The sequence below is a fragment of the Hermetia illucens genome, chromosome 1 (assembly GCF_905115235.1).
Source record: "Hermetia illucens chromosome 1, iHerIll2.2.curated.20191125, whole genome shotgun sequence".
Lineage (NCBI taxonomy): Eukaryota > Metazoa > Arthropoda > Insecta > Diptera > Stratiomyidae > Hermetia > Hermetia illucens.
Window position 1 is genome coordinate 59,426 of NC_051849.1, and position 15,363 is coordinate 74,788.

The following is a 15,363-nucleotide window of genomic DNA, read 5'->3' on the forward strand; positions in this document are numbered from 1 at the left end:
ATAGAATATTAAATCCAAAGGTATCGAAGAATTATAGATTTTGCAATTCTGCTTCAGAAATTTCCAAACCAATTCAACATTTTCCTAACTGATTTCAGAACTTTCCAAACCAACTCCAGATTTTTTAAAAAGCGTAAGCGCAAGGATGCCAGAGAACCATTATATTGCCAGACGGATTCGTTTAAACCAAATTATTGCAGAAAATTGATGAGCAGGACAGATATTTTTCAAAGAAGTTCCATCCTTATCCAGTAGTAAAAACTTGATAGTAAAACATTGAAAAAAGTTTGAATTTGAAATGAAATAATCCGAAATGGATTTGAAACAATCTGAAGTTAGTTCTGAAATTAGTTTGGAAAATTACGAATTTGTTAGGAAATTTCTGAATTTGATTTGCAAAATGTACATATGGTTGCCGTTCATCCCTTGATAGGGTGTAGCGCGTCAACCACACCACAAAGAAGATTTAGTGCACGGAAATGACTCTATCTGTCTAGTAGTCTGCAATTAGTAAGAATGTTAGCTAACTATGCATTTTACAAGAAGACTGACATTTTACGATATCTTAGGATGTTCCTGCAAAAAGCATAACATAATGGTTCCAAGTCCAGATAAAGGAGGAACGTTTGATGCAATGTACTTGGTATTACTCTACTACGATAAATCCCTGTACTCCTTTTACGCGGCAGGTCCCTTCACGCGGCAGATCGACTTAGAAAATGAGTTGAATGTAATTAAAAATAAAACGGATCATGCCAGCTAATAAGCCTTCAAAAAATACTAGGATGACTACCTCAGTCGACGCCGCAGGATGCGCTTTGATACTGTCGAGAAATCAGCAGAGGTTCTTAATGCATGCAAGAGCTGCGACATAGAACATGTTGTCGGCATGGCTTCTGTCACCGTAATTGAAGAAGTCAGTCAGAATTGAAGATGACTCATTCTTTTACCGCCACGGATAGATTGATTCGATGCCGAGGAAGACGCTTTCTGGCAACTGCTTGACACAAAGACTTATAACTTTTCCTGCCGATAATTATATCAATGGTAATGACTTCGTAAGGCTTCGGTATAAGCAATGGGATATCGAGGGCATTGACGACTTTGCCGAAACTCACGTTTCATTTTCTTTCATTTTATAGTGGGAACAGTAAAATGCAAACCGACTATTATCTCAGAAGATATAGCCATTTTTTCGCCGGCACTGAAAGCAAAAATATTCCCTAAGAGACCTCGCTCCCCAATTTTGGTCGTTGATTACGGTCCTGCGAATTAAGCCCCTGAACAAAGATTACTATCCGGTTGAGGTAAGATGACTCTATGTAACGTGGATTTAACAGAACGTCTCATATTACTCACTGTTCAAATAAAGTTATATATATATATAAGTATATTATTGTATTTTCGAATTTCACTGGAAAGGTGCCCTAGAATTCATTCTATAATTTTCCAGAACATAAAGCATGATAATCGAAAGATTGAAGGGAATCGTATTATTAATAATAAAGTGATAGTAAATGAAAATTGTATATTTTGTGTGAATTTACTCCTTTACTGTTATACATTGTCAAGACATGTATATTGAAGACAAAATTATTATGCTCATCCTAAACGAACAAATATTCGATATTGCAGCTTATTGTGTGCGTATGTATATAAACACCTGAATGTTGTGGTTTACTCCATTCGTATATTCAGTATGTTTCAAAACAACCAGGCAAATGGTATGCCAGCAAAAAAATATAAATAATTTTTTTTTTTATTTCCTATCCCTTTAGCTTTGACATTTGAACTTTTTTAAAAAAGATTCGTCTTCAAAATACTAAAATCACAACGCCTCAAAAACTACAATACCTAGCGTATTGAAATAAACACTGGATCATAACTAAGATTTCACTCTAAAAGATGAAAGTAAATTTGTATAAATGAAGTGAGCCGTTTGGAAGTAAAAAATTTCCAAACGCGAAAATTGTGTTTCTTTCACAAAACCTTTTCTCTATTGAACCCAATTATTCTCGAAGTTTAATATGGACAATGTATTATTTTTTGAAAAAATTAATCTTCCTTTTATTCTACTAAAATCATGTTGAGATTATTTTATCCTAAATACTAAATTACTGGCAGTTACAAACCTGTAAGAGTAAGCCAGAAGGAAAAAAATGATGAATTTTACATGGCAACGAAGAAATTGGGTCCTGACGGACAAAAAAAAACCTTGCCGATATTTTGATGGATGGAATTTCAAAGATAATTGTTATCTGAATGTTTCTATTAAAAATGTTTATAGAAAATCTTCAAAATGAGCACCCTTCATTAATAGACAATGGTAGGTATTTTTGCGGAAAATACATACACAGTAACATTAATAATTTTCGAGAGAAAACCTCTTCTAAGGATCTTTGAGTCTTCTTATAAACCATTGCTTTTAAATATCCCGACAAGAAGTAGCTCAGTGGATTTAATTCAGGCGAACTTGAAGGCCATTGCTCTGGCTCATAACGGCCTATCCGCCGTTCACCACATTCTTCGTTAAGAAGGGATATAACATTTCTGCGATTATATGCAAGTACCCCATCCTGCTCCTTCTGTTAAGTGGCACATTTTCAACTAAATCGAGTGCAACTTCTACCAAAAAAAGATTTATACCCCGGTTTGGAAGAATAAAAGGCCCTGTAAGTTGGTATCCAATACTGATATCCCAAGCTTATGAATTTCATCGGTTTTCATAATATGCATCATTGGCGACTATCGTGATAATTAAAAGTTCCCAAAAACACCATTTTTGCGTTTGGAAATTCGTAACCTCCAAACGGCTTACTTTTATTTATACAAATTAACATTCATCTTTTAGAGCGCTGTGATACAGTGTTTATTTCAATACGTTAGTTAACATACACTTGGGAGCAAGAAACATCACAATGCCAATTTTCAATGTTTATTTCTCTTAATTAAAGTGTAAAATTAAGATATTAGCTGAAAGCCAATTCCATTGGGGTATAAATCGGCCCAAAACAGTGATTATTGGAGATAACATCCAATCTGCATGAATAACACCTAAAAATTGAATTGGAAGAAAAGAAAGGCAAATCAACAGTAGACTGCAATTAATGTTTTATTTTTATCAGTCACTCCCCTTTGTTGAAATATAGTTTCCATAATAGATTCCACTAAATTTTTGATGAATTCTTATAGGATTGCCTCTCATTTTTCTTTAATGGTTTCTTCCAACTCCTGTACCTTCGCTAGGGCGCAATTTCTACCCATATTCTTCTTTTAAGTTTATCTCCAAAATGCTCGATCGGACCATGGCATTATCGGTGCATTCACTTCCTCTAAATACAATAGTAGCCATGTGCGGTTTTGCGTTATGATGTATGAAAACAAAATTTTCACCGATGAATCCCCCAAAAGAAATGACTTGTAGCCCAACACCTCGTGAACATTGCATTGTGCAGTGAGTCCGCGTGATCTACGGCCGCTACTAGACCCCGCAATGAAGACAAGATCTGTTTTCTTTTCTAATGTCATGCCTCCCCAGAAGGTACAGGATCCACCGCCAAAAGATAACCACGACAAATCGATTTAGAAATCTTCGAAATATACATACTCGACCGTCATTACTGTGCAAACACATCCTACATACTTCTGAAAATAAGACCACCGCTTATTGCTTCATCGTCCGATTCACATGTCCCCAAAGGAACTGAAAGCGAGCTCACCCTCACTGCTAAGATGTTGTCAATTTTGGGTCATGTGTTGACCTCTGGGCTACCAAGCCTTCTTCAACTAAACGTCCTCTAATTGTCTACCAGTTGATGTTGATTCCCCGAACTTCTTGTAAATGTTGTGTTGGGTTGAAAGGCATTTAGGTACCGATTCCTCAATGAAGTGGTGACAACGTAACGATCATACCTTTGAGACGTAGTGCATTTAGGGACCGATTGACACAACGTAACGATCATCCCTTTGAGACCTAGTGCATTTAGGTACCGATTCCTCAACGAAGTGGTGACAACGTAACGATCATACCTTTGAGACGTAGTGCATTTAGGGACCGATTCCTCAACGAAGCAGTGACAACCTAACGATCATCCCTTTGAGATGTAGTGCGTTTTGTCCAGATATGTGTCGTCTTGTGTAGCCTTCAGTCTCCTGTTACCACAGAACAGTGTAACAGTTGTCGGGCAATTTCACCTTGATTTTCACCAGATTCAATATGCACGACAATTGGCGCAGTTTGCATTATCTTATTTTTTACTGATAATGGAATTGATAAACTAATGTAGGCTGAGTGCTAAGATGCAAATGATAAACTTTTACCTAAAAAATACTCTTTTTTTATTTTACTTAAGAAAGATCACCAACGCTTGCTACCTGAATTGAGAGATTTGGGGGAATGCCCTTTGTTCAATGATATTGCATGGTTTTTGATGCTCAGATGAGTTTTTATGCCACATGAATGCCTACCTTGTACTACTTAAAAATACGTACGATGTATTTTGATTACAGATACAATAAAACAAAAATTAATATCTGAAGTTAAAACATAGCGACTGTGCAATTTTTTGCTCTTAAGTGTAGTTTTTCAGTTATTATGACTTCAATATTTTAAAGGCGAACCTTTTTCCAAAAGCTTAAATGCCTGTTCCAACTAAAGGGTTAAGAAATCGAAAAAAAAAAATGCTTTACATGCTTAGGATTACGTAAGAGATCACCTGGCATACCTTTGTCGGGTTGTTTTGAAACACTCTGTATACAACTATGTATGTATTTGAATTGCCCATTGCCGATTACTTCATTTGAAATCTTCTTCGGACAATAGCTGTAATTTAGTTTCAGTTATAACTAATGATTGGTAGTTGTGTTTTCTCAATAACTTTTTTCATTGTAATTAGAAATGGCAGTGTTTACAAAAAATAGTTGCTTTATACAACTACAATTTCCACAAAAATCTGGTCGGAAATGGGCCTTCAATAAAGCCAGCTATAGCGGGTACATTGAATATTGAAATAATTCATGAGAGATACGTATTATAACACATATTAAAAAGGGTCAAGAAACTACAAAAAGTCGAGAAATTCCTTCTGTAGCAAAATTAGCGGCTTCCATATCATTTAGAATATAGTGGTCGTAAATGCATAGATATGAAGGGATTCCTATTTATGTCAAATTTCGAATAACGTCGGCCCTTTGAATCCAATTTATAAGATACTTGCTTTTGGGACATTTATGCTAACTTCTCATCGTTTCTGTATTATTCCGATTCTTCATATTGTCAGCAATCCTTTACTATATCCGTTTCCATCAGTTAGTTTTCTTATAAAAATTTAGCAAGAATGTGCTTAATATCAAAATGTAAATTTCTTCTATTAACTAGCAGCAAGATAGTCACCTATTTGGCTAACAAACTACGATACAGACCATTAAAAGGTCTCTTTTTTTAGCCATCTCCTTTTTACACTGTATGTTATATCTATTTATGAAAATTGATACCATTTCCTTGAAAGGAAGGCGTCCTTCCGGTTCCCTATTCAAAAGATCCGAAACATATTCATTAAAATTTCATTATGTTGATATGCGGATAGGCATGTAATGCGCAAAGAGATTGGATTTTCCGGTTTTTAAAAATGCATTACCCTCGTGTTTTTTATGCCGCGGGATAACCTGTTTGAATCCATATATTTCTATAGTTTAATAATATCAACTTTTCAACAGTTAATTCATAATAAAACAAGTAAATGAAGTTTCAGAATAGGCAAACTCACCTGAATGACTTCTAAATTTACGAATTTCTCATGCACTCGTGCGCAAATAGATCTAGATCTAAATTTGAATAGAAGATATATAGTTTATGAGAAAGAATACTGCAGGCGCTCACAACTTGGAGCAATTAACCCAAACAATTGACTACAATTAATCGGGACTTAGATGCTCCTACTCACAATATCTTGCCTTTCGTTGTAATATATGTGTAAGTGCATAGATATACCATAGAAGCATCCGTGAATTGAAGACATTCCATCTATAAATGATTATCTTAAACCACTCATCACGCATTTTGTAAACAATTCTGTGTGTGCAATCAAGCACAAAATGGGTTCCATAAAAGTTTCTTAGTCACGACCTGGGAAGATGTGTGAGATGAAAAAGCTAACGGCTTCTTATTTCTTTCGTATCTTGGTACGTACTTGAAGCACTAATATTGCCGATATGTGCGGGATGCTTTCCACTGAGGCAACTACAATAATAATCGGTTTTGACTTAGACTCAGATTCCAGGCACCAGCATCTTTTCATTCTGAATGCTTGAGCAATAATCTTATGGGACACTACCAAGTTTCACTTCAAGAGCGCCATGTGCGTTAATTTCAATTAGAAGCAATTAAAAGTTAGCTTCTTGAGCAGTGTTTGTATATTGAATATTGTTGCTATTGGTGTCGAGTGGTAGGGTGGTGGTCATATGAATTCTGTGCTGCAGTGGGCACCTATATATGTAGTTACTTGAATCAACTCGAGCCGACGTTTTCCCTAAATATTGTATTTATTGTCGAGGTGCAGCAATGTTCATGCCGCAGTTCCTATACAATTCATCTTGCCCCCTCGAGACACTATCGTAAATTGGTACAATTAATTGGTAAAGAATTGATTGACCAACGGGGATGATTCAGATCCATAGCAACTGAAGCAGAAATTCCGTAGAAAGCTTTAATTGGTGACGTTATGTTGTTATGTACTTGATATTCTATGTATTGGATATTAAAATCACGTTACTATCAGAAGTGAATATTTTCAGGCAAGAATTAATCAAATGCACATTGAAATGAGATCCATGTAAAGATTATATTGGAAATAAGTTATTCAGAAGAGAATAAAATTGTAACCATGCGAAACACCCCACATCGGGGTATTTACGAGTATTCCGGGTCGACTAGCGAGAGATTGCTCGCTGTTTTGGCACACCTTTCAGTTTACGTGACAGTATGGACAAATATACGATAAGAAGAATTGCTACTGTATTTATGTACCCATTTATCGAGATCCGACGCCGCTTGTTTTATAGATAGCCTCAACGGATTACAAATGCTTGAGAAAATTCTAAGAAATTATTGTTCAAGCAAATTGCCATTTTTGAATGTGTGATCAACATTAATTTTGTTAGCAAGCAAAGCGTCGCCAAAGGTTGCTTTACTGTAACAAGTCCTATCAACAGATATTCTACTGCTGATCATGCGACGTGATTAGAATGGCATTTCCATATTGAAGTATGCATACGCAAACCAGGCAGTCAAGTAATTTTTTATATTTTCCATCAATTCAGTGTGTAATTGCCATTGTCAGCAATACTCTCAGGTTACTGAATTCCACATTGCAAGGTTCTAAATCTTACTGCTACGATATAGGTTTTATATGTATTTCTTATAGCCCCACGCCAGCAAATTCACATTTTGATATCGATAAATTGTTATTCATTTGCTTATTTAAGCATATTCGGTTACCGTATGAACTCCGGTGAATGTGTTACCAGCAAATTTCACTTTTGAGTTGAATACATTTCAAGATTATCTCTACGTGAATTATGCAGTGTCGTGACATTGCGACTGATACAGTGATAATTACCAACAAATAGTCCAGTTAGATACGCCTCATCTGGATGACCTCTTCTTGAATAGTCTGCTTTCGTATTCAAAGTCAAGGTTTTTATGGGATTGCGTGTAACAGAAATACTTTTCAACAATGTCTTATCCGAGAAATGAATACCTGAATTAAGTTGTTAGTATGGATTTACATTTGAAAGCGAGGCCTTTTGAGTTTCCCGACTGAGAAATGTTTCGTTTTTTAAACTGAACTTCGCTCAGGACCCCGAACGGAAATTGTGAAACGGAAGAGCATATACTTACATATATATTTTCATAGCAGAAGCCCTATTTTTCAAGTAATCAGTTTGAGTTATAGCGCAGTTTAGCGATAAACATTTAACAGCTTTATGATCATTTATACTTACTTTTCAAACTTGCAAACAAATTATCTAGTCTGGAACCATTTACATTTCCGTAAATTATAGGAAATATCTCATTCATTTAAGGGTTTGTAGAACGATATTCTTGGAAAATTGAAAAGAAAAAAAAATCAAGCAACATGGTGGAAATGGAATGGAAATTTTACACCCAGATCATGTTTCAACATAAAATCTGATATGATTGAGTACATCACTTGCTTGTTCTGCTTACTCTTAGGACGGGGATTTTTTGTCGGCGGATGCTGCAAACTCTTCAAATGATGAAATAGGAATTTCTCTGCACAGCCGTTCAAGTATACGACATATATTAAAGTGCATAAAACGCAAGCAGCAAAAAATCCGACATGAAGTGTTCTTCCCCGCAGATACCGTGTGAAATCCGAGATCGGGGAAGATTTAAATTCATCATTATATGAGAACAAGTCTGGAAACCGGGCTCTATCTGGTTTGTACTTTCTTTACTTACAGGGCATGTGATAGACATTTGACGCAACTAAAGATGGACATTTGGGAACTTTTTCTGCTTTATATTTTTTATGTTTCATTTCTTGTCTTTAGATTTATTTTCGTGAACGACGAAGAAGGTGAAAACTAAAATAGAGACATACACAATTATTGAATATTAGTGGTCGTTATGTTCAATATCAACTAATTGTGGAGACTAAGAATTTATCTCGCGGGAAATTCCAAAAGTCAGAGTGAAATTATGCGGTGTTTCCAACGATTAATTAATTGAAGTAATCAAAACTTGTTGTTTCTTTTTCGTGGTTTCCGAAATATCGGTATTTGCAAGAATAAATACCCACACAACGAAAAAGAAACAACAAGTTTTGATTACTTCAATTCCAAAAGGTTTTTCTTCTTCTGTTTTTGAAAGGTTAGGAAATGCATTTTGATAGTCGTTTAACTTAGTAATAAATAGTATTTCTATGTAAACACATAGCCATAATCACGATTATTTCCTGCATGCTTTAATTTCCATCAAAATTTCACAAATAATTCGCATTTTTCTTGAGCTTTCATATTATATAGCTTTTACTAGTAAAAGAGTTAGTGTTAGACAGAAACTAGGAAAGGTTTGAGCAAAAGTAGAGAATATTTTTTAAATACTCTGTTTTTCTAATATCCAGAGAAAACATTGTCCATAGAGTTTGATATTAGTCCAAAGGTAAACGCAGTTTCAATCCCTGGACAGAACACAAGTGGAAATGGCGACCGACACTGACCGCATCGTCATTGTTAGCGAAAGCAATAAAATCTAGCTAGATTCAGGCCAAATCCTTTCATAAAAAGGTATGACAAAGTCATTGTGTACCATCAGGAAGAATACTAATTGAATATTTTGAGACCCTGCTGCAATGAAGAACAAATAATGGGCATATGTATATAATAGCCGATGTAAAACTATCGTAGAAGGGTTACTGTTGTTTTCGGGTGCCGTAAAACCTGTTCAAATTTTGAACAAGATTAGCCGAAATGGTGAATAGTGTTGAACGCTGTAGAAATAACATTTTCTGGATAGATCCTCGATAATATTTTTTTATAACGTTTTAAGTTTCATATTATCATTATCATCGCTTTAGGTGTGCACATCCCCTTGTGACACCAAATATAAAGATGCTTTTGCTTATCAGTGTGCCATAGGGAACTATTCAGTGTCTGAAGTCCCTAAAACAATAGGATAGGTTTATTGAAAAACAAAAATAAACTGCTAAATCGATTCATATCAAAATCGGAGACCCGAGTATGCACAGATGCAGCAAGTGAGACTGATGTTAACACCAAATAAAAGTGAAAATCAGAAAAAATCCTTCTATATTTATCGTGTATATCTCAATGTGTCCATTTGATTCGATTTGTTAATGGCGAGTCCAAATCAGAAAGTTTTGTGCTCAAGCTCCATGCCGTCAATACAACGAGTACGTTAAAAATGTACATCATCTGTAGATTCATAATGGTGTGGCGTTCCAATAAAATTTTTCATATGATTTTCAATTTAGACCGGTTTGTCTCCTAGGATTTAAAGTGTGTCCTATCAGATTTATTCATAAGTTTCAGTGCCTATTTATCAAATAGTAAAATTTACAAACATACATAGGTGCCCTATACACATGGAATTTTGACATCATTTGCATCCAATATAAAACATTGAAGAGTGTGGTATATATTCATCAGATTTCGGAGCAAGAAAAGTAGTTAGTGTTCAGAAAACAAAAGTATAAATATTACAATAACACCGGCGAGACTGTGTGGATGTCCTACAATATTTTTTTGGTTAACTTAAATTACCCTAGCCTTCGTAGGCAAAAGTAATCTTCAAAAATCCTTTCTGTGTAAACCATTCCATAAAGTCTAAAATTGAACAAAGATAAAAACCAGAATAATTTTTTTCATTTTAAAACGTTTACTCGAGAATTATTTTCGAGTTAAAAGCTTGCAACAAACTATTATAGTAGAAAGCAGAATCAAAACCTTAAAAAAAATGTCGTAATTTCTAAATTTATTAAAATTGTTTTCGATATAATACGTGCATATTCTAGTATGATGAATTAGATAAGAAAGATGCGTCATACAAAAACCAATTCTTTTTCTACGAAATGATCATATACTCGTATTCTAGTCTCTCATTCCTCTCTATATTCTCTAAGTTGAATGTTATCGAAGATTCATGAGAATCTTTATAGTAGGTATTATTTTCAGCGCAAAAAAAGAGTCACTCCTGTTTCAAACGTGTGAGTATGTATAGAAAATCGTTGAAATATATTATTTTCTAGATACACACTAACTTCTCCGAGGTGGTTGTGTTTATTGATCCATATGTGACTTCTCAAATAAATTGTTTGAATTTGGATTGCCCATATTCACTTGATAAAAACAAGAAACACCGGTTAATACGACGACGAACTTGTTGAGTTAACATGAGACACACATTTCCGCTTTTACAAACAAACATTCATTCATAAATGATCGCTATAATTCCAACGAAAATAAATAATATGAAAGGGACAAAGAGCAATTGCGAATATAAATACTTTCTTGAATTCATTGCCTTTTATCGATAAGTGTTTCTCCGAAGTTTCTCATCAAAAACAATACGAACGCGAATGGAAAGTTCACACCAGGGCAATATTACTTACAGAGTTAACAAAAATTGTTTATAATTTGAGAGATAAGAAAGTCAGCTTATTTTCATTGATTTGTATGTAAGGTTTTGTAAGAATATTTGTCACAACTATTTTCAACCGTTTCAACTGATTGAGATTGTGGAGATAGGGATAAATGAGAAAATTATTAATATGATTATCAGCATGCTATTGATTTTCATTTGAATTGAATAGTTCAACGGACTATTTAGCTTTGGTAAAATGAAATTGGACATATATTTTCATTAGTTTTTAAGGCCCTTTCGTGTTTTAATATTCGCAACTACTTTACACTGGAGAAAAGTATTTTCAAAATCTCTGTAGATTTTTTAAACACATTTCACGACAGTAATTGCATAAAAGAATTACGAAACTTTTTCAGGGTCAGTTTTTGGATTAAAATAATAAATGAAATATTAACTATCCAGAAAGCGGATAAATGAGTAGCCATATATGCAGCGAATCATACATACAACATGTGCATTGTTAGACACTCATTTCCACAAATAATGAGGCCGCGAAACGTATCAAAGCAGCTATCGTACAGGGCAGTGCGCCTACGTCAGCCACTTCTATTCAACAGACGAGGTGAATACTGATGAAATGAGGATATTTCTAATATTTCTCATATAGCAATCTTTAGAGAATTGCTATTTTACAATATTTTTGATATGCCATTATGGCTTGTATCACCTAAAGTGATACATTCATTCCAAAATGTTTTACATTGAATCAATTTCTCGTTGAAAATACAAACTTGGCCTATTTCGGCTTTGTTGATGGTTCGATGGTTAGTCTTTAACAGACGGGGAAGAGTAACGTCTATTCTGTCCACTCCTTTGTGGAATATAGAACATAAACTCTTGCTTTTATTTTTAGCGAGACTGCGTTCTACTGTCATTGTTATTGCACTTGATGCTGTATAAGCGATAAGTTCACAGCAGAGAGATAAGTGCAAAGAAAAACATAAACATCCATAACAACCAGGATTTCAACCCAGAGCAACGAGTCTGAAGGGTTAGCCCGCTACCCCATCAACCATTGCATTGTCAGGATGAAATTGATAATTAGTGGCGACCTGATTAAAAGTTCCAAAATGGACGTGGGTTTCGAACAAAGCGTGATGCTCGATTCCCATGCTTTCCAACCTTGCGCTAGAGCACGCTGTAAGAAACTGATAGTCGAGGAACATTGCTATATATATAATAATATAATTTAATGGCGCGCTCAATTCCTGACATCAGGGAAGCATTTATTTGCTGGCAATCGGAAGCAGAGATGTCGGACTATTCTAACCCAAAGTATTGCGCAGAAATATGGTCTCTATAAGGATTAGCGAAAATGCAAGAGCAATGTAACGATGAGTTGTATATGCTTTATAACGATCTAGTCTTATAAAGCTCAACAAGTTGTAATGATAGTGTCCGGATAGCTCAGTGATTAGAGCACAAGGCTGTCGTACGGAAGGTCGCGGTTCAAATCTCACTGGTGACAGTGAAATTTGTATCGTGGTTTGAGGTCGGATACCAGTCGACTCAGCTGTGAATGAGTACCTGAGTCAAATCAGGGTGATAATCTCGGGCGAACACAATCCTGATCACATTGCCTTCTAATAGGGTAGTGTAATCCTGTAATGTATCGTTACGGTCTTGAATGAAGTGCACTAACACACTTCAAGGCCCTGATCCAATTGGATTGCTGCGCCATCGATTATTATTATTGAGTTATAATGACCCCGGCATGTCGATTATATAAACGATACTTAAATCCCAAAGCGAACAATATAGGCTGCGCAAGGGAACTGTCTAATTAGCAAGCTGAGGAAATACACACAGCCGATCGATTCTAATGTTCGTGGCACGGTTGAAAAATCGTTCAATAATAATAATCGTTAGCGCAACAATTCAATTGGATCAGGGGCTTAAATGGCGTTAGAGCAATTCATTTAAGACCGCAGCGGTATCCTACAGGATTACAGTACCCTGTAGGAGGCAATTTGGTTAGCTTTGAGCTCGCCCGTGATTGTCACCCTGATTTGATTCAGGTACTCATTCACAGTTGAGTCGACTGGTATCCGATGTCAAGTCACGATACAAATTCTACTACTACCAGTGTGCTTTGAAACGCGACCTTCCGTACGATAGCCTAGTGCTACCACTAAGTTATCCGGACACCTAAAATCGAATAAGTTCATCATAAAAATCTTTCCTTTTCGAAAGGAAACACTACTGTGCCTGCTGCAAAATTGTTTTTGTTTACTTTAATAGTTCTATGAAATTTAATCATTTGAGTTCTTATAGTTCTTGCTGATTTGGTATCTTACGGTCTTCCGTCGATTGCAAGGTTATTTTATTTTTAATGTTTTGTGTGAAACAAAATCTAAATAAAATCGATTAAATGCCTTTCTGTCTGTTTGTCGCACGAGCCTTACTCCGAAACGACTGGAGCTAACGTCATGAAATTTGGTGATAATATGTAGTGTGTGAACCGCTACACGTACAACCAGTTGCATCATTTCGTGTTGGGTTTAAGGGGCTCCCGATATGTGCGAAAGAGGGAATCCATTTTTTTCTACAGAATATAGAAATTCTAGAGAAACACAGTTTGGCACCAGTAAACGTAATAATATAAGACATAATTCTGCAATTTGGAGGCAATCCAACTATTATTTCACGTGAATTTATTACACTCTAAGGCATGTATGACGTTATTATCACATGAAGTGAATTGATATGAACGACGGAGTAGAGTATGGACAAAGTAATATTTTGAATTTTCAGCTGTTTAAAATTGGAAAACGTGCATAGTAGCTTCTCACCAAAGATGAACATAAAACATTTATACCTGAAACGTCAAGCTTCCGGCATTTCTTCCTATTTATTTTTAAATGCTTACTATAGATATATTGAGTAACAAGGCCCCAGAAACTCGTGATGTACAACAATTGAAGTGAAGTGCAGGCTTCTAGGAGTTGAAGTACGTTTTTCGCTTAATACACGATAATTTATCTTATTTATTAGTAGCACTGAAAGATCAGTGTTTTGTGTTATGTTGCTCTGGGCCGAGCTCCAAAGCAAACTTTTTTAAATTTGCTTCGAAACAAAGTTTAAAACAGTGTGTGGTGATAGATGAAAGGATTAGCGTGGTTAACGAATTTAGGCTAACATTATGAGCTGATACCAATTTATTCTATGATATGCATTTTTATTTCAATTGAAAGAAAGTCAGACAGTCCTATAAACGATACTATTTCTTTTGAGATCCGTGGCGGTGCTTTATTTCGCCTTGTCTGGAATTCAAAATACAACGAAATATTTTTAAAGATAGCTTAATCCTACAACCCACCCAGACCCCCTTCAATAGATACATCAGAAATTACCTTTGATTTTACAAAAGGTAAGGGTGTTCGATGAATATGAAACTTAATTTTTTTTGGGGGATCCAGAGTTCTGAACATAAGAATAAACACAGGCAAAAATTAGACTTGGAGGACTTTAACGACAGCCGAAGAGATACATTGTTTACACATTGAATGAAATATTTCTTTAGAATTTATTGATGCAATACTGCTAGTCAGTTCATTCTGCCATTCAGAATCGATTACTTCTCTAATAATTTTGTCAAATCAGAGAATTCATATTCATACCACGAGAAAAAAATTTGGTATTAAGGTGTTGTGGACGATGTGAATAGATCAATCCTTCACCCAAATTAGCTGATCCGTTGGCAAGCAGACCTATGATTCCAAGTACCCGTTATGTTTTGTAATTTTATCTTTCCTAGCTAGCACAAATCTATCTACATTCAATTGCTGAAAATCGGCTTGTGTTATTGTTTAATTATAGATTGGAATATAAGTTTGTTCCGAGAATAATCATATCTATGCTCTACCAGGAACTGGAAAATAGTAAATTCGAATGTATTTCGGGAGTGATTGTTCCTTCCTTTTAAATGAACGGCCTGACTTGTATTGTAGTAGGGAATTTAAGTCTTGCAGTTACCGAGTAGTACTTATGTTTCATTTATTTACTATAATTAGAATACCAACGAGGAAACTTGGTCCGTTTGAAGTACACACACGGGGGGAACGTTACTTGTTTGCATGACATTCATAGCAGAGGCTGTGCTACTCTCCTCAATGCTTCTTACCAAAATGCTAAGCAATTCAGGCAGTAGAATTACTTGCACTTTGTTATCTTCACGT

General features: G+C 35.3%; 1 protein-coding gene across 1 annotated transcript in view; it reads right to left on the minus strand.

Annotated features, from left to right (window-relative positions):
* The window catches only part of LOC119646962 (epidermal growth factor receptor), a 51,172-nt gene that overhangs the window by 34,493 nt on the left and 1,316 nt on the right, over nucleotides 1-15,363 (minus strand). The gene's annotated exons all lie outside the window — the stretch shown is intronic.